Source organism: Betta splendens, chromosome 9 (assembly GCF_900634795.4).
Source record: "Betta splendens chromosome 9, fBetSpl5.4, whole genome shotgun sequence".
Lineage (NCBI taxonomy): Eukaryota > Metazoa > Chordata > Actinopteri > Anabantiformes > Osphronemidae > Betta > Betta splendens.
Genome location: NC_040889.2, coordinates 29,762,019 through 29,784,663, shown reverse-complemented (window position 1 = coordinate 29,784,663; position 22,645 = coordinate 29,762,019). Strand labels below are relative to the sequence as shown.

The 22,645-nt window shown below is 43.0% G+C and overlaps 1 protein-coding gene across 1 annotated transcript in view; it reads right to left on the bottom strand.

The window, feature by feature from the left end:
- Window positions 1–22,645, bottom strand: part of znf608 (zinc finger protein 608) — a 57,361-nt gene that overhangs the window by 33,378 nt on the left and 1,338 nt on the right. The window lies entirely within an intron of this gene.

Sequence of the window (22,645 nt, the reverse complement as noted above, 5' to 3'; positions counted from 1 at the left end):
GTCGTTCCAGTTCCTGTCGGCCATGTTGAGGTCGTTCCAGTTTCTGTCGGCCATGTTGAGGTCGTTCCAGTTCCTGTCGGCCATGCTGAGGTCGTTCCAGTTCCTGTCGGCCATGCTGAGGTCGTTCCAGTTCCTGTCGGCCATGTTGAGGTCGTTCCAGTTCCTGTCGGCCATGTTGAGGTCGTTCCAGTTCCTGTTCCTGTCGGCCATGTTGAGGTCGTTCCTGTCCCTGTCGACCAAATTGAGGTCGTTCCAGTTCCTGTCCCTGTCGGCCATGTCGAGGTCGTTCCAGTTCCTGTCCCTGTCGGCCATGTCGAGGTCGTTCCAGTTCCTGTCCCTGTCGACCAAATTGAGGTCGTTCCAGTTCCTGTTCCTGTCGGCCAAGTTGAGGGCGTTCCCGTAGGCCAAGTTGAGGGCGTTCCCGTAGGCCAAGTTGAGGGCGTTCCCGTAGGCCAAGTTGAGGGCGTTCCCGTAGGCCAAGTAGAGGTCACCCCTGTCTCTGACCCCGTTCCTGCCGACCCTGTAGCGGTCGTTCCAGTCCCCGTTCCTGCCGGCCCTGTAGCGGTCGTTCCAGTCCCCGTTCCTGTCGACCCTGTAGCGGTCGTTCCAGTCCCCGTTCCTGTCGACCCTGTAGCGGTCGTTCCAGTCCCCGTTCCTGTCGACCCTGTAGCGGTCGTTCCAGTCCCCGTTCCTGTCGACCCTGTAGCGGTCGTTCCAGTCCCCGTTCCTGTCGGCCCTGTAGCGGTCGTTCCAGTCCCCGTTCCTGTCGGCCCTGTAGCGGTCGTTCCAGTCCCCGTCACCCGTGGAGCCGTAGCGCCCGCCGGCCCCCAGGAGGAGGTCGCGCTAGTCGCAGTTCCTGCGCACCTCCAGGAGGAGGTCGCGCCAGCTACAGCTCCTGCGCACCTCCAGGAGGAGGTCGCGCCAGCCGCAGTTCCTGCGCACCTCCAGGAGGAGGTCGCGCCAGCCGCAGTTCCTGCGCACCTCCAGGAGGAGGTCGCGCCAGTCGCAGTTCCTGCGCACCTCCAGGAGGAGGTTGCGCTAGTCGCAGTTCCTGCGCACCTCCAGGAGGAGGTTGCGCTAGTCGCAGTTCCTGCGCACCTCCAGGAGGAGGTCGCGTCAGCCGCAGTTCCTGCGCGCCTCCAGGAGGAGGCCGCGCCAGCCGCAGTTCCTGCGCGCCTCCAGGAGGAGGTCGCGCCAGCCGCAGTTCCTGCGCGCCTCCAGGAGGAGGTCGCGCCAGCCGCAGTTCCTGCGCGCCTCCAGGAGGAGGTCGCGCCAGCCGCAGCTCCTGCGCGCCTCCAGGAGGAGGTCGCGCCAGCCGCAGTTCCTGCGCGCCTCCAGGAGGAGGTCGCGCCAGCCGCAGTTCCTGCGCGCCTCCAGGAGGAGGTCGCGCCAGCCGCAGTTCCTGCGCGCCTCCAGGAGGGGGTCGCGCCCGTCATAGTTCCTGCCGACCTCCAGGAGGGGGTCGCTCCCGTCGCAGCTCCGGCGGACCTCCAGGAGGGGGTCGCGCCCGTCGTAGTTCCTGCCGACCTCCAGGAGGGGGTCGCTCCCGTCGTAGTTCCTGCCGACCTCCAGGAGGGGGTCGCTCCCGTCGTAGTTCCTGCCGACCTCCAGGAGGGGGTCGCTCCCGTCGTAGTTCCTGCCGACCTCCAGGAGGGGGTCGCTCCCGCCGTAGTTCCTGCCGACCTCCAGGAGGGGGTCGCTCCCGCCGTAGTTCCTGCCGACCTCCAGGAGGGGGTCGCTCCCGTCGTAGTTCCTGCCGACCTCCAGGAGGGGGTCGCTCCCGTCGTAGTTCCTGCCGACCTCCAGGAGGGGGTCGCTCCCGCCGTAGTTCCTGTCGACCTCCAGGAGGGGGTCGCTCCCGCCGTAGTTCCTGCCGACCTCCAGGAGGGGGTCGCTCCCGTCGTAGTTCCTGCCGACCTCCAGGAGGGGGTCGCTCCCGTCGTAGTTCCTGCCGACCTCCAGGAGGGGGTCGCTCCCGTCGTAGTTCCTGCGGACCCCCAGGAGGGGGCCGCTCTCGTCGTAGTTCCTGCCGACCCCCAGGAGGGGGCCGCTCTCGTCGTAGTTCCTGCCGACCTCCAGGAGGGGGTCGCTCCCGTCGTAGTTCCTGCCGACCTCCAGGAGGGGGTCGCTCCCGTCCCGGCTCCGGCCGCACCGGCATCGGTTCCTGGCGGCCCGGTTCCGGCTGCGCCTGCATCGGTTCCTGCCTCTCGTCGCGGTGGGCCAAGGAGGACGCCGCTGGTCCCTGCCTCGTCCTCGTCTCGGCCGCCGGACTGGTGGTCTTGCCCTCGGCGCCTCCTGCTGCCCGGATGGCGCTGCCTCCTGCGGCGACGTCCGCCTCGACTCCTCAGCCCATTGGATCAGCGTCCGCCTGGAGGACGTTGCCATTCGGGGTGGCTCCCGGGGACATCGGTCCAGCCCAAGGGCACTAAGAGTGCCACCCTGGCTCAGCGGCTGCTGAGCAGGGTCTCGCCACGCCGTCACCCTCCGTGACGGAATCTCTGAACTTCATGTCTTCCCTGGTCGCGAACTTTGTTGTGGACTCTTGTTTTGGCCCTCCCCCGGTCCTCCCTCCACCCACCCTGCTCATGTACCTTGAGGGGTAGGGATTCGGTCCCTCCGCCTGGGACCACCCTCCGCCCGCCCTGGTTTGGGGGGGGGGCTTCCGTAGGCGCCGTGGAAGGCGCCATAGGGGGGGGGGTACTGTCATGATCTGTGTTTTTGTTCTTGTCATGATCTGTGTTTTTGTTCTAGCTGATTCCTTGTCTTATTTTGGTTCCAGGTTCCGTTTCCTGTTTTATTTTGGTAGTCCCCCGGTCTCTGTTTTGTGTTCTAGCTTCACTCCCGAGTCATGTCACGTCACAGCTGTTCTTGTTTCACCCGGTCGTTATCCTCACCTGCGCTGCATCAGTAATCACTCACCCGTGTATTTAGTCACCTCCTGTTCTCGTAGTCACTTGCCAGATTGTCGTATTCGAGTCCCATGAGTGTTTCGTGTTTCTTGTGTATCCCTGAGCTGAGCGTCCCTAGTTTCCTGAGTCCCCGTGTTTCGTGTTTCTCGTGTTTTGTTCCTGCTTGCACCGTGTATCCTGCCCGACCCTGGATTATCTACCGACCGTGAGTTTTTGCCTGTTCCCTGCCTGTACTTTTACCGAGCCTTTTTGTGTATGACCTGGACCGTCTGACCGTGCCTTTGGATATTAAACCTTTGTTGATTATACTCTCGTCTCCGTGCTGTGCATGTGGGTCCGCCGCCTGCTCGAGTCCCTGACACAGACATACTGGCAAACATCCACACAACACACAAAGACAGGAGGCTTCAGTGGATTCCTTATTTCCACTAATACGTAAAGCTTCATGACAGAATGAAACGGGTGCTTTACAGAAGCTACGGGCAGCGAAGCCACAATCATTACTTATTCTGCTCTCTCATGAGATCCAGTTAATTATCTCATTATCTTGGGATAACTTGTTTTTTCACAATAATTGGATGAACAACAAAAAAGGTCTGTTCTGTTAAAGAATCCATTAACTTAACCACTAATGGCTGTTCTGTTATTAGCAAAGTTTACAAACAAACCAAGAATAAATGTCAACCACATTTTCAGAAAATGAAAAAAACGTAATTAAATTAATTAAAATTGAAGGGCAAAGTGATCCACTAACATCACGTGACACCATGTTCTCTGGATGAGACAGATTAACATTCTGTGCAGAAGAAGAGAATGAGGCAGAATAAGATGAAACCAGGACACTTCACCAGTCCTGACCTGTCAACGCAGACTCCACCAGACGCCAACAGGTGGCTCAGTGAATCACTGGTTGTAGGTGTTTCAAAGCATCGCACTGCCTCCACTGTGTGTTCACCGAGTCAGACATGTCATATCCATAGGACGTGTCTCCACACGGTCAGAGCAGAGAGCTCCAGACCCTGTCCCTGGACACTTGCCCCGCTCTTCCCGTGGGACCCCAAAGCAGCCCCAGGCCGGCAGAGACGTGGTCCCTACAGTGTGTCCTGGGTCTTCTCCGGGGCCTCCTACCGGTGGGACATGCAGGAGGCAGCTGAAACAGGCGCCCGAGTCCGCTGCCTCAGCCCTCCTCAACGTGGAGGAGCAGCGACAGCGGATGGATGGATGGATGGATGGATGGATGGATGGATGGATGGATGGACGGACGGACGGACGGACGGACGGACGGACGGACGGACGGACGGACGGACGGACGGACGGACGGACGGACGGATGGATGGATGGATGGACGGACGGACGGATGGATGCATGGATGCATCTATGGATGCCTGGATGGATGCCTGGATGGATGGATACTTCAAGGGTTACCTTCAAGTGAAAAATCTGGATGCTGCTTTTCTCACGGTGCATGGGAATACAACTATTTGGAACGACTCCGCCACAATGACGGAGATAAACGTTTGAGTGGCCACTCTCACATTCACGCCTGAGTCCGACCACAAATTAAACATTAAAATGCAACAATGGAAAATGTGTTTTCACAGTATTGGCAAAAGCACATAAACCTGCGTGTTTAATCGATTTCACCCTGAGAATCCACTTCAGTGGTTAAAGGCAGAGGAGGGAGACAGAAAACTCAACTTGAAGCAGATACTGTTTGACTTTAAGGTTTCCTCCGTCACGCTGGAGCTTTGTGTCGAGGCCAAATCCCAAACACTCTCTTATAACTGACACACAGATCTGGATTTAGACCAATTAATCGGGAGAGAGAGGGGGAACGCAGTCTCAGGGGAGCCAGCTGGGCTTTCCATTAAGTCTCACTCTAGAATCTATAATTAAACAGAGCTTTTAAAAAATATTCAGTCAGATTTCTGTGCATCCAGAACACAGAGCAATGCTGTCATATGTGTTCAAAACAGCCAGTAAATACTCCTAATCAGCCCAACAATCCAATTATCCCTCCATCCACCCATCCATCCGCCCACTCCTCCAGCTCTGGTAATGCAGGAGCGAAGACACGCAGACAAAAAGGCTCGTTTGATGGAAAAATGCTGCCTACACTGGATCCACTCACTCTCCTTTGTTTTATCTTCCTCTGTTCCTTCAGTGATCGTGTTTTTGTTTTGTCTTTTCTTTACCGATTATTTCATCTCTTTCTTTGTAAACTCCTCTCTCGTCTTGCTTTGACCGCCCCCTCCCTTTTATTTACCCTTCCACTTGACCTCTTCCTCCTTTTCCTAATCCGTTCCTCTCGTGGGTATGAAAACATTTTTCCTGTTACTTGGCACCTGTCTGTGATTCATTTCTTTCTCTGTGGCCTTTATTTCGCACGCCTTTTTCAGATCTATCTTTTCTTTTCTCCATCTAATTCTGACAGCTTGTCTCCATCTTTCCTGTGCATCGGTTCCCTTTTCCTACGTCTTTTTTTCCTCCCTCCTCTTTCCCCCTTTTTGTTTCCTCATCCTCTGCCTCCCTCCCTTTACCCACCTGTCTTCTCTTCACCCTCTACTCCTCTTCTTCTTCCCCTCCTATTAAATCCCTCAGTGAGCAGCAGCACTGACAGATTTTTTTTTCTTCTCAGACAGAAATCATCCCCGTCTTTATTGTTGCTGCTGAAAAAGGAGGCGTGTGTGTGTGTGTGTGTGTGTGTGTGTGTGTGTGTGTGTGTGTGATTTTCCCTCTCATCCCTGTTCTGTCTTTTCACTCCCCACCGTTTTAACGGAAGCTCACACACACCCACTTACCGTCCAAGTGAATGACAAGCTAATGGCATTTAAACCAACGGAGTGAAAAACAATGTGCATTACTCACTGCCATAATAACTCCTCCTGCTGCTCCTGCAAAATAACTTAAAACTAACAACCGTTTCTTTCCCTCCACAACATCACTGCTGCACAATCAACCATTACCAATAATTATATCAGCCCAATTCTGCATAAATTAATCTCCCAGAGTTGCAGTGTTTGCAAGCAGCGTTTTTATAATGATATAATTATAAAGCATCTGAACTGAGACATCACAGCCTGGCATGTAACACCAGAGACTGTTTTAATATACAGGAGACTGAATCAGGATCCTGTAGGAAAGTCTGAAACCTGGCTAACAAACAGAGAACACAGAGACGTGTGGGGCTTTAAACAGCAGATGCTGCCTTCATGTCAAGCAGGAAAAGCTGTAATTACCAGCTTTCAAATTGAACAGCGTTCACACCTACGTTCAAGTCATAATTAGGACAAGGAAATGTATCTTGTTAAGAAAGCTGCAGTCAAAGCTCCTGGCAATACAAAACTGCTTGTAAAACATAGATTGGTCACATTATTCAAGCTGATGAGACTTTCAAACAGAAAATTAGAACATTATTCTTCACTTGACAAAAATAGTCAAAACACCAACAATCCTGCTGCAGTGGAGCTATTTATTTATGAAGGTTCACTTACTTAGGAACATCCACTGAATCTTAATTACTCTTCATAAGTATTGATCAGGACTAGGGCTGCAATGAGATTTGTATTTTCAATATATTGGATATTGAAGATTATTATTTAAACGCTGGATTTTATGTTTTGTTTGAGATTTAAAAAATCAAAATCGAAATTTTGTTTTAAAAAAAACTAATAATGGAATCCTAATAAACAAAACATGAAATATTATATATATTTTTTTTAACTAATTAACAAATTAATCAAAAAAATAATCAACAGATTAATAGATTATTAAAATAATAGTTAGTTGCAGCCCTAATCAGGAAAAAACAACGTGAAAAGCAGCTTCAAAAGCCGTGAACAAGCTGAACTTCACCACAAACGCCTTCCTGTCAGCGTCTGGGCTCCACTGTGTTGCTGCTTAAGGTTTGCTTTTCAAGCTGCTAACTGTTCTCTGACTGTGGCATCTCCCTAAAACCACAGGTGACTTAAGCTTTCCATCGCATAGTAGATGTTTCTCTCCAAAGACATCCTCAGCACTGATGAGGACATTCTGGGTCCACTGAGACCAATTGCCAAGAGATCAGATGCAGCCATCAACACTTCTACACCAGGTCCCACTAGTTTAGCCTCAGATACTTAAACTGGTATATGGGAAGATCGGTCTCCCAGCAGGTTGTGGCTACAGGTTGTAAACAGATCCTACAGCAACCAACTCCAACTGTAAATGAAGTGACGTCTGAGGACTGAGAAGCAGAAAGTTTTTAAATAAAACTATTATACAGTCTTAATGAAACAGATTCATATAATAAGTAAATCTCTAGAAATCACTGATTTTATATTTCACACCTTTTTATGCTCTGATGCACACAACATGTAAAGTAACTTAACCAATCAGTTCAGATGGAAGATGCTTTCATCTGGCTTGGATTCTGTAAAAGAAGATCACCATAGCTGAACAAGTTGTTGTTAGGGGAAAATAAAATATGAAAGGCAAATACATGATTGTTGGGCTGTTCAGGTACAGTAATGGACTTTTCACTTGTCTTTCTTTGAGCTCCGCTGACTGAATGCAGACAACCAGCCTGCAGACCTTGTGGGCGTGCAGACTTACCACAACGTCTTTTCACACTGGCTGCTTTAAAACCTAATGGAGTGTCAGTCCATCCTCCACGAGCTAGTGTACTGACAGCACACATCTGTGCCGTCATCATTTAGTGGTCCTGCTCTTCTGCTCATCCTTTCCTCTTACGCTGAACCAAAATGCCAATATACTGATCAGCACCTTCAATCTAATCCTGTTTGATCAATCACAATCAATACTGAGATTTCATTTCTTTTCGATAGTTTCAAGGATGCATTTAGTAACAAGTGGACACTAATTTGTGTCAACAACTACTTCAATTGAGGGCAAAATACCTAGTGTCATCTCACATGGAGCTGCATCCTGCAGATGCAGCATGATTGACAGATTCAGCTCACAGAAAGCAGCATGACAACAATTCTTTTCTTCCGAAACCAAATGTAGGACAAACAAACACGATGACTCACAGTCTGCTCTGTGTAGCACTGCTTCAGCAGCAGCAGAACAAAGTGAAAAGCCTGAAAATCCTACTTTCAGTTTCTTTTCAGTGAATTGAAAATACCAAAATAAACAGGTAACAGCTCACAGTGTGGGTAAAACTGGAGAGAGGGGAAAGAGGGAAGCTGGCAGTGACGCTACAGTAGTCACTGATTAGTTTCTGGAGGTGTGCGAGCCTGGAAAAATCAATCAATCAATCAATCAGTCAGTCAGTTATTTGACGGACGGACGGACGGACGGACGGACAGACAACTGGTGAAGCAAACCTAGAAGAGACAAAGTGCTATTGTATTACTAGAACATGATGCAGGACATAATAAAAGCATCTGTGGGGATTCAGCATTGTACAGAACACATACTGTAAGCATTACTGTGTCCAATTCCATTTAAGGTTTCGCTGAATTTGTTTTGGATTCCAAAAGCAGGCAACTCAGATATGTATTCCAGTGGTGTTGTAGTGAGTTACTTCTGGATATAAAACCAATTATTACAGAAAGGTTAAACTCAGAGAAGACAACTTTTTCATGTTATTTGTGTCTACAGCAGATGTTACTGCATCACATCAGGTAAATAAGTAAGTAATAAAAATAAATAAAAAAGTAATAAACAGTAAATAATGAGAGCAGCTGGTCTCTATGCACATTTAAACATTCATGTCATTTACCGTGATTCAGGTCTTATTGTATTTGCTGCACATCAATGGATGGATAAGGTTTTGTATTTTAGATACAAATCAGAATTTGAAAAAAATATCTGTACATCTCTATCAGAAAATTTTCCCCAGGCTGATGAAAGCAAGGTCACCTGCACCTTCAAAAAACTTCTTAAGGCCTTGGATCTCAGTGGGATTCACCGGGGGGGCTTTTTCTGCCTGCTGCCTGTCTGATTTCCATTTTTTAAGCCAATAACGTTCTGTCAATCACAGCCCAGAGGTGCCGACAGACAAAAGCCAAAGTAGAACTCTTCCAACAGCTCCGCTCTCAAAAACTTAAATCAACTCTGACTCTTAAACTGAGCTTTACATTGACTAAACTCTTCCTTAGTGAAAGAAACTGAGACTGAATGAGTGAAGCTTCTCTCCGGGTTCTCCGGCTTCCTCCCACAGTCCAAAGACGTGCATTAGGTTGATTGGCTTCTCTCCATTGCCCGTACAGTAGGTGTGAGTGTGTGTGTGAATGGTTGTCTGTCTCTGTGTTGCCCTGCGTTGAACTGGCGACCCGTCCAGGGTGGACCCTGCCTCTCGCCCATAGTCAGCTGGGAGAGGCTCCAGCAATAGATGGATGGATGGATGAATGAGTGAAGCATCAGATGCTAGTGTCATGTGATTAAAAAGTCAGTCTAATGAATGAGGCAACTCTGTGTTAATGAGAGCATTAGTCAAATGTTGATGTGCTACATGTTGAGACTTGTCATTGTTGCCCTTGTAAAGTTCCTGTGAATGTGACTCAGTGTTTAGCAGTGTTTAATGCAAGTCTGTGCAGACGTTAGTCAGACCCTGCTCAAAAAAATCCACACCAAGCGTCAGCAGCCTTTCTAATTTGACTGTGTTTTGTCATATAACTGCCTGATAAAACTCCAGTTCGCTACAGCAAACACAGCATCAAAGTGCAGCTGATATCAGGCTCTGGTGCAGACTGGACACGGGACGCTGCGAATGTGAATCCTGTCGAGCATCAGTGACCCTTGTCTGATGACGACACTCATGAGCAGGTTGGGTTGCCATTGCCCCCATCAGCCATGAACGTAAAACATGTAAATGTTTTCAGCCAGTGAAAGGCAGAAAACTGGACTTAACTAGATAAAGCATTTCCATAAGAAAATTCACAGTGAATGCTTCCATGCTGAATATATTCCTGAAGAATTGCTGAAAGTAGCTGAAACATTTCAAACAGCTAAAAATAACTGAAGCATGTAAAGCACAGATCAATGTATCTGAGAGAATTAGACGTTGTTTAACATAGCTAAATATTTGAAGAAGAAGCTGAAATAGTTGAATTTCAAATGGAGGAAACTTGAAAAAGATTTGCTAAAATTAAAGAACTGCTGAAAATCAAAGAAGTGTGTAAAGTTTTGCTTAGTTTGATCGAATATAGCTCAATATACAAAAACAAAATTCTAATTCAATAATTTCAAGTTTAAGAGCTGAAAGAATAGCTCAAGATGTGGAATTATTCAATATAGCAGAAATTAGCTGCAGAGGAAGTAGTTGAATATTAAATTGTTAAAAACGTGGAGCTTTGGAGGAAGCATCTGCAAATATTTCCTAAACAGGAAAATAGTCTCAGTAATTAGTCCTAATTAACCAGTAGGAAGTAGAAATTGATTTGGATTGGTGCTTTTATTTTGAAAGGATGTTGAAGAAGCATTTGTCCTAAACTGCTAAACAGTAAAAAAGGCTCATTAAGTAATCATAATTAACTTGTCAAAATCAGACAAAAGGGCTATTTAGGCTAAAGATTTGAAATTATGCTTTTATTTGGGAAGTATAAGAGTACATATGTGTGGATAATTACTAAACTATAAATTAGTCTCATTAAGTAGTCACATATAACCAGTCAACACTAAAAATCTTTAAGTTAAAGTTTTACATTGCTGGATTTGAGAAGCCATGTGTGCTTAATAGCTAAACTGCAAAATAGTCTCATTAACCCATTCAACAGCAAAAATTGTGCTATTAGAGCTAAAGATTTGGATAGGTGCTTTTATTTTGAAAGGATTGAGAGGAAGTGTCTGATTAATCACTAAACATTCAAACTGTGTAATGAACTAATCAGTAATATGCATAGAGCTGCTACAATGGGCATCAGGAGTTTGACCTGTCAGTCAAAGCTGCAGCTGCACCGTTGTCATGGAGACAAAAGGCGGGAAAATCAGCTCCATTCTGCGCCAAGAAAGCAGAGTTGCACCTCTGCTAAACAGGCTTGTTGCAGCAAAACCATAATAGCTACCAAAAAATACTTTCACTTTATGAATCCCAAGGCTTCAATGAGAAACTGGTATCAGTCCTTTGCTTTTCTCCTCAGACGTCTCACAGACAAATGCATTAGAGTGAATGGGAGGATCTCTGGAACTCTACAGACTAAAGTATAGGTCTGAGGGCTTAACCAGACACATCATTAGAAAGAAGACAAGTATGACTACGAACGAGTGAAAAAATATGTTCATAGACTAAATACTGTGGCTGTAGTGACAAGTTAAAATTCTGTCTTAAAAAACGTTCCTTCACACTCTAGCTGTGACATCACGCACTCTAGCTCACGCAATACACAATAATAGAAAAGTTGAAAATTTACAAAAAAACACATAATATTTAATCTGCTATAGATCATAAAGTATTAAAGTTATTAAAAAGCTCAATGGAAGATTAATAGTTTAATAGTAAAAGACTGTTTTAAAGTTTGAACAGTGTCTGTAGCTTAAAGTATGTGGAAGTAGTTAAAGCTGAAAGACAAAACTGAAGAGTATTTGAAAATGGTTTTCCATTCATTTCAATGGAGACATTTTGATGAAAAAAATTAATAACTTGAAAAATATGAAAGACATTAAAAAGTTAAATGTAAACACACTTCTTAAAAAGCTAAATATTTTGATATTTGAATGCTTTCTGTAGCTAAAAGTATGCAGGACTAGTTAGATGCAGAAAAAACGTATGGTAGAATAATAATAATAATAATATCTAGATAAAGCATTTCCATAGGAAAATGCACAGTGAATGCTGCCATGCTGAATGTATTCCTGGAGAATTGCTGAAAGTAGCTGAAACATTTAAGACAGCTGAAAGTAGCTGAAGCATGTAAAGCACAAATAAATGTATTTGAAAAGAATGAAGAGCTGAATATTTTCAAAAGAAGCTGAAGCAGTTAAATTTAAAATTGAGGAAAGTTGAAAAAGATTTGCTGAAATTGAAGGACTGCTGAAGATTAAGGAAGATACAATATAGCTAAATATAACAAAACAGCTTATTGGATATTATATTATTATAAATAAATAGTTAAGTTCAAGAGATAAAAGAATAGTTTAAAGTTACGGAAACAATAAATACACCTGAAGAGGACAAAGTTTTGGAAGAAACATATACAGGTTTAGCAATTGCTAAACAGTAAAATAGTCTTAAAGGAGACTGATCATACTTTTCATGTTAAAGAATATTGGACTTCAATGTCTCAGTAAGGTCTCTGTAAATTTTCATTCCATAAAATCCTTTAGATCATCCACACTGCCCCTTTTTAATGTGTGGTTTTCAGTCCCCATCAGTAAGGCCTGCTTTATAGAGCGTGTTGCAAGAGAAGCTGCTCGCCACACCTCTATGCGGAAACGCATACCTTTTTCGTTTTACTTGGCTTCATGGATACGAGCAACTGCAGGGTTAGGATACGATAGGTGGCAGTAGTGCAACATTGAGGATGCAATCCACCGCAATGATCATGCTGAATGAGACGCCATGTTTACGGCGCAGAGTGAGTTCCAAATCCACTGTGTTGCCTGTGTAATGATGTGTTTTCGTGCAGAGATTGTGATTAATGTGATTCAGCCATCTCGAAAGCTTTCAACAGTCAGTTTGCTGCTGCAGTCTAGGTGTGCAGTAGGTATTTACATATGAATACGTAACCGTGGGGGTAAGCTACCCCATTCATTTGAAACAATGAAGTTGCTCTAAGTAAAAGGCGGAAACGCTAGCGTGAAATCTATGTATGAGCACGTAAAACTATATCCACCACATCACCACTGATTTAAACTCCTGCATTTCCGAGCCGACCCAGAGTAAACATAGGAATAAACGAGCAATAATGAGTGGATCTGCTGAGTTTTGTCGTCATGTCAAAGAGTTCAACAGATCTACGGCTGCTGTGAAACGAATTGCATCACTCATGATTATTACGGAATTTACGTAAAATCTACAACCACTGGAAAACATTTATTAACAAATTATGGCAGTTTAAAACTCAAATAAGCGGCTGTAGTCGCAGATGGACGGAGCTCTATGTCATTACGAGGCCATGCATGCTAAAATTATATTAGTATTACTGCAAACCATAATCTCAGAAATATGTGAAACCAACATCTTGTATTAGATGTTAGAGCGGTGGGTGTGCACATATTCTTACCATATGCCTTCTCCTCATCCACAAGAAAGCTGATGAGAATAAAACCAAAAGAATGTTTTGCTGTGGCTCAGATCTGCCTTAACTAGACAGAATGCATATACCTTTGTAGTGAACAGAAAATTAAGACGTCAACTCTCCGATGTGGTTATCGGAGGACATAGGAATGCCCCCATAGAATGACTAGTTATGGATATTTGTCTCAATGTGAATGCGACAATGTTTATTTCAGAGCGTATTGTTGTGCTTCAGCTGAAATAATATAAATACATTTTACACTAATTTTCTCTTGCTGCTGCTCTGACATAACTTTATGGAAAAATTGTGCATTAATATTCAGAGCAGTCACTGCATGACATAGCTGGGAACAAACAAAGCATTGGTTCAAATCATATATTAACCTAACATATTTTTACTGCTTTTAGTAATGTTTTTTAGAAATGTTTTTTCATCATTCTTGATAGCCCTGACAGTAATATGTCTCTGTATCTCAAGTTGTTACAGGTATCTAGTCTACAGAGGCTAGTGAGCTGGTGCTGGGGATTTCTGGAATAAAGAATCTTAGTTGCCTTCTTTTCATGCGTGGGTTTTAGATCAAGGCAATTGAATTTTTGATTTATATTTATGCATGTTTTTTTCTTACGGTTCGTTCACATTTATAGCTTACCATATTAGAAAGAGAAAAACATGTGATTTTCTGAATAAAAGTGTTTCCCCTTATAAAAACAGTGTTCAGTGAATGATGTAATAGTTAAAGCCAACTTTATGTCAACCAGAAAATGCACACTACTACTACTCCGAAAGTGAAACAAACTGTTATCTTCCCACTCCAATGTGCAATGTATAGGTTACTGAGTGAGTTGAGGAGTCTGGGGGTTTGAGGACAGAAGCTTTTGCAGGGCCTTGCAGATGAAATGCTTGATGGAAGTAGGGTAAACAGTCCATGTGATGGGTAGGGGGTACACTTGGTTATGTTGGAGATTTGTTTCTGCAGCAGGACAGGTATAGTTGTAAACAGATGACCGGGGAGATGTGGTGATCTCTGTTTTCATCACTATTTGGAAGACTTTGAGCAGAAGCAGTGCTCTATCAGATGGAGGCTGCGGCTGTCCTCACCATCACCTCATCAAAATAAAGGTAATGCTAACAGAATTGTAGATTAGTGAAATGCTTAGTATTATGTAGGTCACATAATACTGCCTTATATCACACGAGTGTGCAGTCTTGCTACTTTACTCTGTGTGTGGCTGTAGTTGTTAGCAGTAACTGCAACAAGGTTGCTCGATCCACCACTCCCTGCCTGAAGCCACTCAAGGGCCGATAGCTATTAGCTGTTCCCCACACAGGTGTGTGATTGCAGCAGCCCACAGCAGCACATTTCAAGGGGAAAAAGGCTCGGTTGACTAGCTGTAGCCGTTAGCAAAGCTAGCTTTTAGCTTGTCTCACATGCGGGTTACTACATTTTAAACAGACTAACTAATATATTAAGATATCACAAGTATGAAGCATGTACTTGCTATAGCGAGCTTGATCCACAGCTCCCTGCCTGTAGCCGCTCGAAGGCCGATAGCTATTAGCTTTTCTCCGCACAGGTGTGTGGTTGCAGCAACCCACAGCAGCACATTTCAATGAAATGTTAATTAAATTTCTTTAATCAGAGTAGTGAAACAAACCCAGCATTGTAGCACCCTAGTTCTCAAAGTAGTCCGAGATGAAATGTCCACATACATGGCTGCTGGCGTGTAAAATGAAAGTCAGTGTAAAATGAAAGTAACCATAGCATGTCCATTTCATCCTGGAGGTGGTGGTTCAGGATTTGCAGGGAGGAGTCCCTTCAAAAACGGAGGAACAGTTTCAGGACAGGAGGGTGTTTGTCTCTATTGGATAAAGTCACAAAATGTGAAAAAAAGGAGGAAATACACTTCTACCGTTCTCAGTGTGCGTAAATGTGACCTATAGAGGCATAGGAACACTCCAGAATGTCTAAAAAAGGGATTTTGCATGATCGGTCCCCTTTAACTAGTCATAATAAACCAGTTAAAAGCAGAAATACTGCTATTTTTAGCTAAAGATTTGGATCAGTGCTCTTATTTTTAAAATATATGGAAAAAGACATTGTGGGCAATTGCTAAATTGTATAATAGACTGTCGTGTCCGACACCAAAGCATTTTTGTATTCCAATCTGACTGAGCTTTTATAAATCCAATAGGTGTAAATTATCCTTTATTGAGATGATAAAATTCTAAATATATAAATTCCAGAGATTAAATTGTAAACCCAAAAAGAAGAAAAATGAACTAAATGCACAGTAGTAAGGTTCCAGAAAATTAGTAACTTCCCAAAGAGGTGAAAAGATAAACTCCCAAAGTGTGGAAAATAAACTAAGTCCAAAGCAAGAACCCAAAATTATTCTAAGTCCCAGCAGCCAGATCCCAGCTGCAGGGTCTCAAAAAATGGCGAATGAAGTCCAGAGCAATAAGATCCAGGGTCGACAAAGCATTTACTCCACAGAAAAGTGACAGAAGACAGGACAGACTGAGGATTTTTGGTCACAACACCTTATATACCTGTCCAGATCCCCGGACGTTAGATCATCATCTTGACCTTTTAGGGTGTTTTTGACCATTATTTTATCATATATTTTTATATATAATATTATATATATTATATATTTGTACCCAATCATAATCCCAAACAAAGTGAAGACACTTGTTGCTCTGCCCTTTTCTCGCCGGGCGGGGCGGCTCCCCTCCAAACCTTCACTTTCCCAAGGTCAGGTTACTGTAGGTCAGGTTCCTGCAGCAGAAGCTGCACTCCTCCCACCTGCCTCATCTAGGTCAGTAAAACACACTGTAGTTTTAATGGTCTTGGTGCTACTACACTTCTGTTGCATAACAGGGTCTCCTCCTCACACACGTGACCCAGTGAGTGCTATTATCCACACATGCCACATTGGGTGCTGTTGTAGGTGCCATATTATTTTGTAACATTGTCTCCTGAAATCTCAACAGTAATTACTTTAAAAACTTTATGAATTTTTACACAACAAGACTCATTAACTACTTACAATAAACCAGTTGCTACTTTTAGCTATAGATTTTGATAGGTGCTTTTGTTTTCAAAGGATTTGGAGGTAACGTGCATGTAATTACTAAACTATAAAATAGTCTCATTAAGTATTCATATTTAACTAGTAAAAGGCAAAAAAGGTGCTATTCAGGTTGGTCATTTTATTTTGAAAGGATTTAGAGGAGGTGTGAGGACGAATGCTAAACAGTAAAATAGTCTTTTAACTTCTCATAATAAACCCTGCTTAACCAGAAATCTTGCTATAAAAGTTAGTTTTGGAATGGTGCTTTCAGTTTGAATGGATTTGGAGAAGGTGTGTGGAAAATAGCTAAACAATAAAAAAGTCTAATTACTTATTCACAATTATCAATTGAAGTAAAGTAAATCTAATAATAATTAAATAAATAAAAAATAATGATTAAATCTAATACATTTAATTGGTGCTTTCATTTTGAAAGGATATTGAGTGTGTGTGGGTAATTGCTAAATTGTAAAATAGTCTTAACTTGTTATAAAAATAACCAATTGAAAGCAGAAATATTGCTTTTAAAGCTTTGATTTGTTGCTTTTATTTTGAAAATGTGGAAAAATGTGTGTGCTAAATAGCTAAACTGTAAAATAGTCTAAAGAAATAGTCATAAGTACCAATTCAAAAGCAAAAAAAGCATAGAATGAGCAAAAAAGTTGTATTATTTTTTTTATTTTGAAAGTGTTTGTGTCAGGTCCCTGTGTTCACATCCTGTTTTATTGTGTAGCATTTCCGGTTTCTAGTCTCATCCCGTTAGCTCCAGCCTCACTTCCGGTTTTCATTACACACGCCTGTCTTGAATCAGTCATCACTCACCTGTGTACTTTACCACCACCAGTTCCCATGACCTGTTGCCAGATCGTTGAATCCATGACTTCACTTTCCAGCATTCTCTCGTTCAGCTTACCCCGTTGCCGACCTGTTTCCGTGTCCCTGACAGCCGCTTCTCGTCTGATCCTGACCGGTACTGTAAACCCGTTGTCTCTGTTGCTGAACTCTGCCTGTTACTGGAACTGCCTTAGCCTGCGGATTCAAACCTGGAAATCTGAGCCCTCTGTTTTTGACCCACGACCGCTATTGGAACCGATCACGCCTGTCCCTCCTGTACTTCAATCCGTTTGTTTATCCGTGCATGACCTAGACTGTCTGTGACTACGAAAACTGCATTAAAACCTTGAACTTTACCATCTGTCTGTCGCCTCGTCGCTGTGCATGTGGGTCCGATCTCTGCCAAAACCTGACAGTTTGAAGGACGTGTGAATGGGTAATTACTAAAATGTACAATAGTCTTATTAACTAGTCATGAAAACACTCAAAGGCGGAATTATCTTTAAAGCTGAATATTTGGATTTGTGCTTTTAAATTTTAAATTGTAAAATAGTCTGAAAGCAGGAATATTGATCTGAATTGGTGCTTTTATTTTGAAAAAAATTGAAGGAGTGGTGTGTGCCTAATAGCTAAACTAAAATAGTTAACATTAACTAGTCACAATTGCCCATTAAAAAGCAGAAATAATGCTATTAAAGGTAAGAATTTGCTTTGGTGATTTTATTTTGAAAGGATTTGGAGGAGGTGTATGTCCCTAATACCTAAATTATAAATTAGTCTCATTATCTAGTCACAATTACTAATTTAAAAGCAAGAATAATACTATTAAAGCTAAAGATTTGAATTGGTGCTTTCATTTAGAGAAGAACTGTGTGCTTCATTGCTAATCTGTGAAATAGTCTCATTACTTAGTCTCAGTTAACCATTCAAAGACAGAAATTGTGCTTTTAAAGCTGAAGATTTGGGATGGTGCTTTTATTTTGAAGGGATTTCAGAGAGGTGTGTGCTTAATACCTAAACTTTAAAAGTAGTCTCATTAACTAAACACAATAACCTATTAAAAAGAAAAGAAGTGCTGTTAATGCTAAAGATATGGAATGATACTTTTATTTTGAAAGGATTTGAATGACGTGTATGCGCCTAAAAAAAAAGCTGAAAGTTGCAAAGGTTTAAAGTAGACCTGATGCATAGGTGGTTATCCCAATACAAAGTCATCCATCAATCATAGATTAACAGATCTTACAGAGGACAAAGCTGAATAGTTTTCTCCAGGTGGGGAAGTAAAATTAAAAATGTTATAATTTTAAAATACTTATTTAATTATACAAAGGGTTAAAAGCTTAAAAGGTTTAAACATAATGCAAAAGTGAATATTCTAATACAAGGTCAGGCAGCAATCATTGCAAGGGTCACTCCTTCTCACACCAGTTTCAGTTAGGGTGCCAACAATTACTCATCATTGACCATTACCCATAAAGCATTGAGATTAAAATCTGCATATATTGCTGAATGCTTTAATGATGAATTTGTTTCTTAAGAAATGCTTAAACATTAAAACAAATAGCTGAAAGTGGTTGATAGAACACAAGTATAGCTGAATATAAAAATATTAAAACAGAAGACAAAGTTAATAATCTTTCTTTGGATTGATTAATATTGTTGTAAATGCCTAACAGTGCTACCATATTATAACATTAGTATTAAAATAAAAGCTATAAAAAGTTCAGACCTGGTATAAAAGTGCTTAATTGCGAATTCTCTAAAATATGCTCATTAACTATTGCCTAGTTAGAATAAACCAATCATATTTAGAAATCTTGCTATTAAAGCAAATGAGTTGAATTAATGCTTTTATTTTGCCTTAAAAAATGTGCCCTTGCACTCTAGCTGTGACATCACGCACTCTAGCTGACGCAATACACACTAATGGAGAAGCTGAAAATTCCTCACGAACCACCCTATACATAAACTGCTATAAATCAGAAACTATTCAAGATATTAAAAAGCTAGATTAAAACAATAGATTAATAGTTGAATAGTTGAAAATTGTTTTGTAGTTTAAATGGTCTTTGCAGCAAGTATGCGGAGGTAGTTAAAGCTGAAATTAGACAAAGCTGAAGAGGATTTGAAAAAAAAGTTGAAAAAATCTTAGTAAATCAAAAAGTATGAAAGATATGAATGTGAAAATCAATTAGCAAACGTCTTCTTAAAAAACTGAACATTTTGATAATGGGCCTGGGTGAAGATGTGTTGTTGTCTGACAACTCGAAGTCAGAGCCTTTAAAGGAAAACTTCACAGATTTTCAATAAGGGTTGGCCAAAACAATGTCTAGTAGTATTTAAGAATAAAGTATGGGCCTGAACAAATCCAGCACATGGATATTCAGTTGTTCACATCGGCGTGTGTAGAGACCACCAGCTGTCTCCTGCACACGTCTCCTGTAAGATGCCCCGAGGTCGGATCTCCCTGCTGCCGGCTGCCTCGCCTTTCGGCTGTGACAGCTTCGTCCACTCTGAGTACTGTAACTCGTCTGGGCTGCACTCTGGATCATACAAGTAACCCTGAATATCAGACTGTTCTAACACTATAGAAATCGCCGCCTTCTTAATAATTGAGCAGGTCCGGCCATTGAATATTAGTGCTGTAGGTGTAAAATGTGAAAAATGATGGCGGACAGAGCATCTTAGCTCCAGCTGGCTCCGCCCCCTCTCAGCCTGGCTCCGCCCCCTCTCAGCCCGGCCATTGCTGGCGGAGAAAACCAGGAAGCACTAGTTGTAGTTTTTGAGCCCATGGCAAACCATCTGCCGAGGCGTCTTAACAGAGGAATAAATGATATTTTCTCTGCATAGAAATTATGGAGCAATTGAGTGTCTCTTTATTCTCAAATATTATCTACATTGTTTTGGTCAACCCTTATTGAAAATCTGTGAAGTTTTCCTTTAAACACGGTGCCATATTAATAATGATGAGTTCTTTTAAAGAAACCACTTCACTGTAGACATGAGTCTGTTTTCACTGATGCAGCCATAAACGAATCACACATTTCAGTACCTCGATATGCTGATGTTATGATTTGGTGTTTAGATATTAAAGCTACATGTTCCAAACCAATTCTGCAATAATGCTGACTAGAGTAAACAGACCTTGACTGTAGACGCAAACGGCAACCTGTTATTCAGCCAAGACCTGAGACAACAAACCCAAATATCCTAACTGGCAGTAAAACTCATTTTGTCTGCATCAGACAGGAGAGAGGGAGAGCTACACAGCTTTAATGGACGTCACCATCTGTGAAACACGTGAGAAGCTTTTTCTCACAAAAGCAATAAATTCAGTAGAGTTTGTGGTTCTGGTTAATAAGCATTTAAATAAGACCCCCTGCTGCGTCACCTGCTTTTGAAATGCATGTTCACAGCTCTGTGAACTCTGTGCTGTCAATAATAATGGTCACGTCATTGATAGTGAGGTGTGGAGAAATTATCATAGTTTAGGAGCTTCTGTTCGGTGCCTCTTTTGTATTCAGCCCTCATTCATTCTAACATACTGCTCAAGAGCGATGTTGTACTAAAAACTGTACAATTACACTGTCAGTGTTTAGAGCATGTATTTTGCCAAACCAGCCAGTTCTGCTTTCCTCCCATTTAGGATCAGCTGGAATAAACCAAACACTGTCAGCATCGTCATGGAAACCAAGACTGTGCAATCCTGTTAAAACCCACCACGTTAGAGCGACGACTGGCGAGCAGCTGCTTTCACATGACTGAGCTCATCTCAGGTACAGTAAACAGGATGTGATGCTCCCGTACAATCAACGAACAACAGGCGCAGGTTGACAAGCGTGTTAACACCTGTGTGAGGTGATCATTATTCAAGATAAAGTGTTTTTGTCGTTTCATCTTCATTCAGCCTGCGGGGATCCAGACTGACAGTCAGAAAGTGATAGCAGAGCCGCCGCTGTCATTCACAGGCAAACTCAAGTGCATCGCATTGTCATGCAGATGATAGTCTGAGCCCCAGCAGCAGCACAACCGCTTTCATTTCTGTCTATAGGACTGGATCACATTTCTTTGGGCGTAGCTCAATCATTTCAGCTGTCACCAAAAGGTTGCAGTTTTATGTATTTATTTATTATTTTTGCCAGGTTTCCAGATTAGCAAACATCAACATGATAGATAAAGACCAAGGGTCATAGAGGTTGTTAAAATCCAAAATATTACCTATACAAAACACAAACATCACCCCACGATGAATTATGATGTCATCTCTAGTTCAATAAAAGTTTCATTAACATTACAGAGTATTTTATCATATCGATGGCCGCTGCCAAAACATGAAAGACCTACACTTTGCACGGTCCCTGAACGCCTTCATGTTTCCACGCAGCAGCTGAGACGCTGCTTCTGCTACACCTTCTGCTGGGTTTTTTTGTGAAGCCTACACAAAGTCATAATGTACTGAGAGCCCACGTCTGACGGTTCACTGCCAACTGCTCTGAAGCCATGTGTTCAATGCAGCCTAATTCCTCCAGCCACTGGATTGTGTCATAGTGTCCAGCTGACAGGCTGTTTACTACCCACATTACAACACTCTGGGCTCCACTACCACCTTGTTCCTACAGAACTGTGTAAGAATCATGGCTGATGACAGATGGTTCTGTGTAATAATGAAGAAGGTAATCACGATATCCATACTTCAGATCTATGAAATGCATCGTAAAAACCAACATTCTCACCATTTGACCTGAGTTGGATCTGATTCATTTCAGTTAATCTAAATTATATATATATATAATATATCATAATCATATAATATGATTATGAAAAACTGCAGTTAAACAGTTGAAGAATAATTAAACGCAGCCAGAGACGACCACAACTCAAAGGCGTCAGGGACAGAGAGATGTGTAAGCAGTTAGGAAAGGTCCTAGCTGTCATGTAAATTTCTCTGTGCAAAAATGCAAATACCATGATGACAGCGGAGCAAAGGGTCCAATCAGGTGTAAAAAGCTCTTGTTCAGGTGTGAGCCAGTGAGGTGACTGTCAATCACCTACAGCTTCCCCATGTAAACATCTGGACTCCCCCATCCGGACTGGATAAACGGGAGTAGATACTAATAAGACTGCGTTCCAACAGTTTAGACTTGAAGTCCACAGTCTCATTTACACCCTGGTCAAACACAAACTGTCTGACAACAGATTTATGAAATCAAAAAATGGGGAATCAGGTCAAATAGTTAACATCACAAAAGTATTGAGGTTGACATTTTTCGGGCTGCTAAAACGAATGAGAAAAATGGAACCCATCATTTGCGATTCATGTTGCTTTAATGATGATGATCATCCGGGTTCTCAAAAAGCCTCTGAAGCTCCATTGCAACCATCACCCAACACTTAAACTCTTCACAGATCGCAGGGTGACGGCTTCACTGCTGATCGGGGCTCCTCCAGCTCAACAAATAAACAAAGCAGCCGCGATCCTCCCTTCAGCAGCAACGACGATGCTCCCGAAACCACAAAAGCGCCTTCTACGCGTCCACCAGCTGTGTTCATCTCTCAGACTCGCTGAGCCCGTGTCCTCTGCCGTCACATCAATGTCTCCATCAAACAGCTCTCATCACTTATCCCCATCTCTGTCTTTCATTAAGAC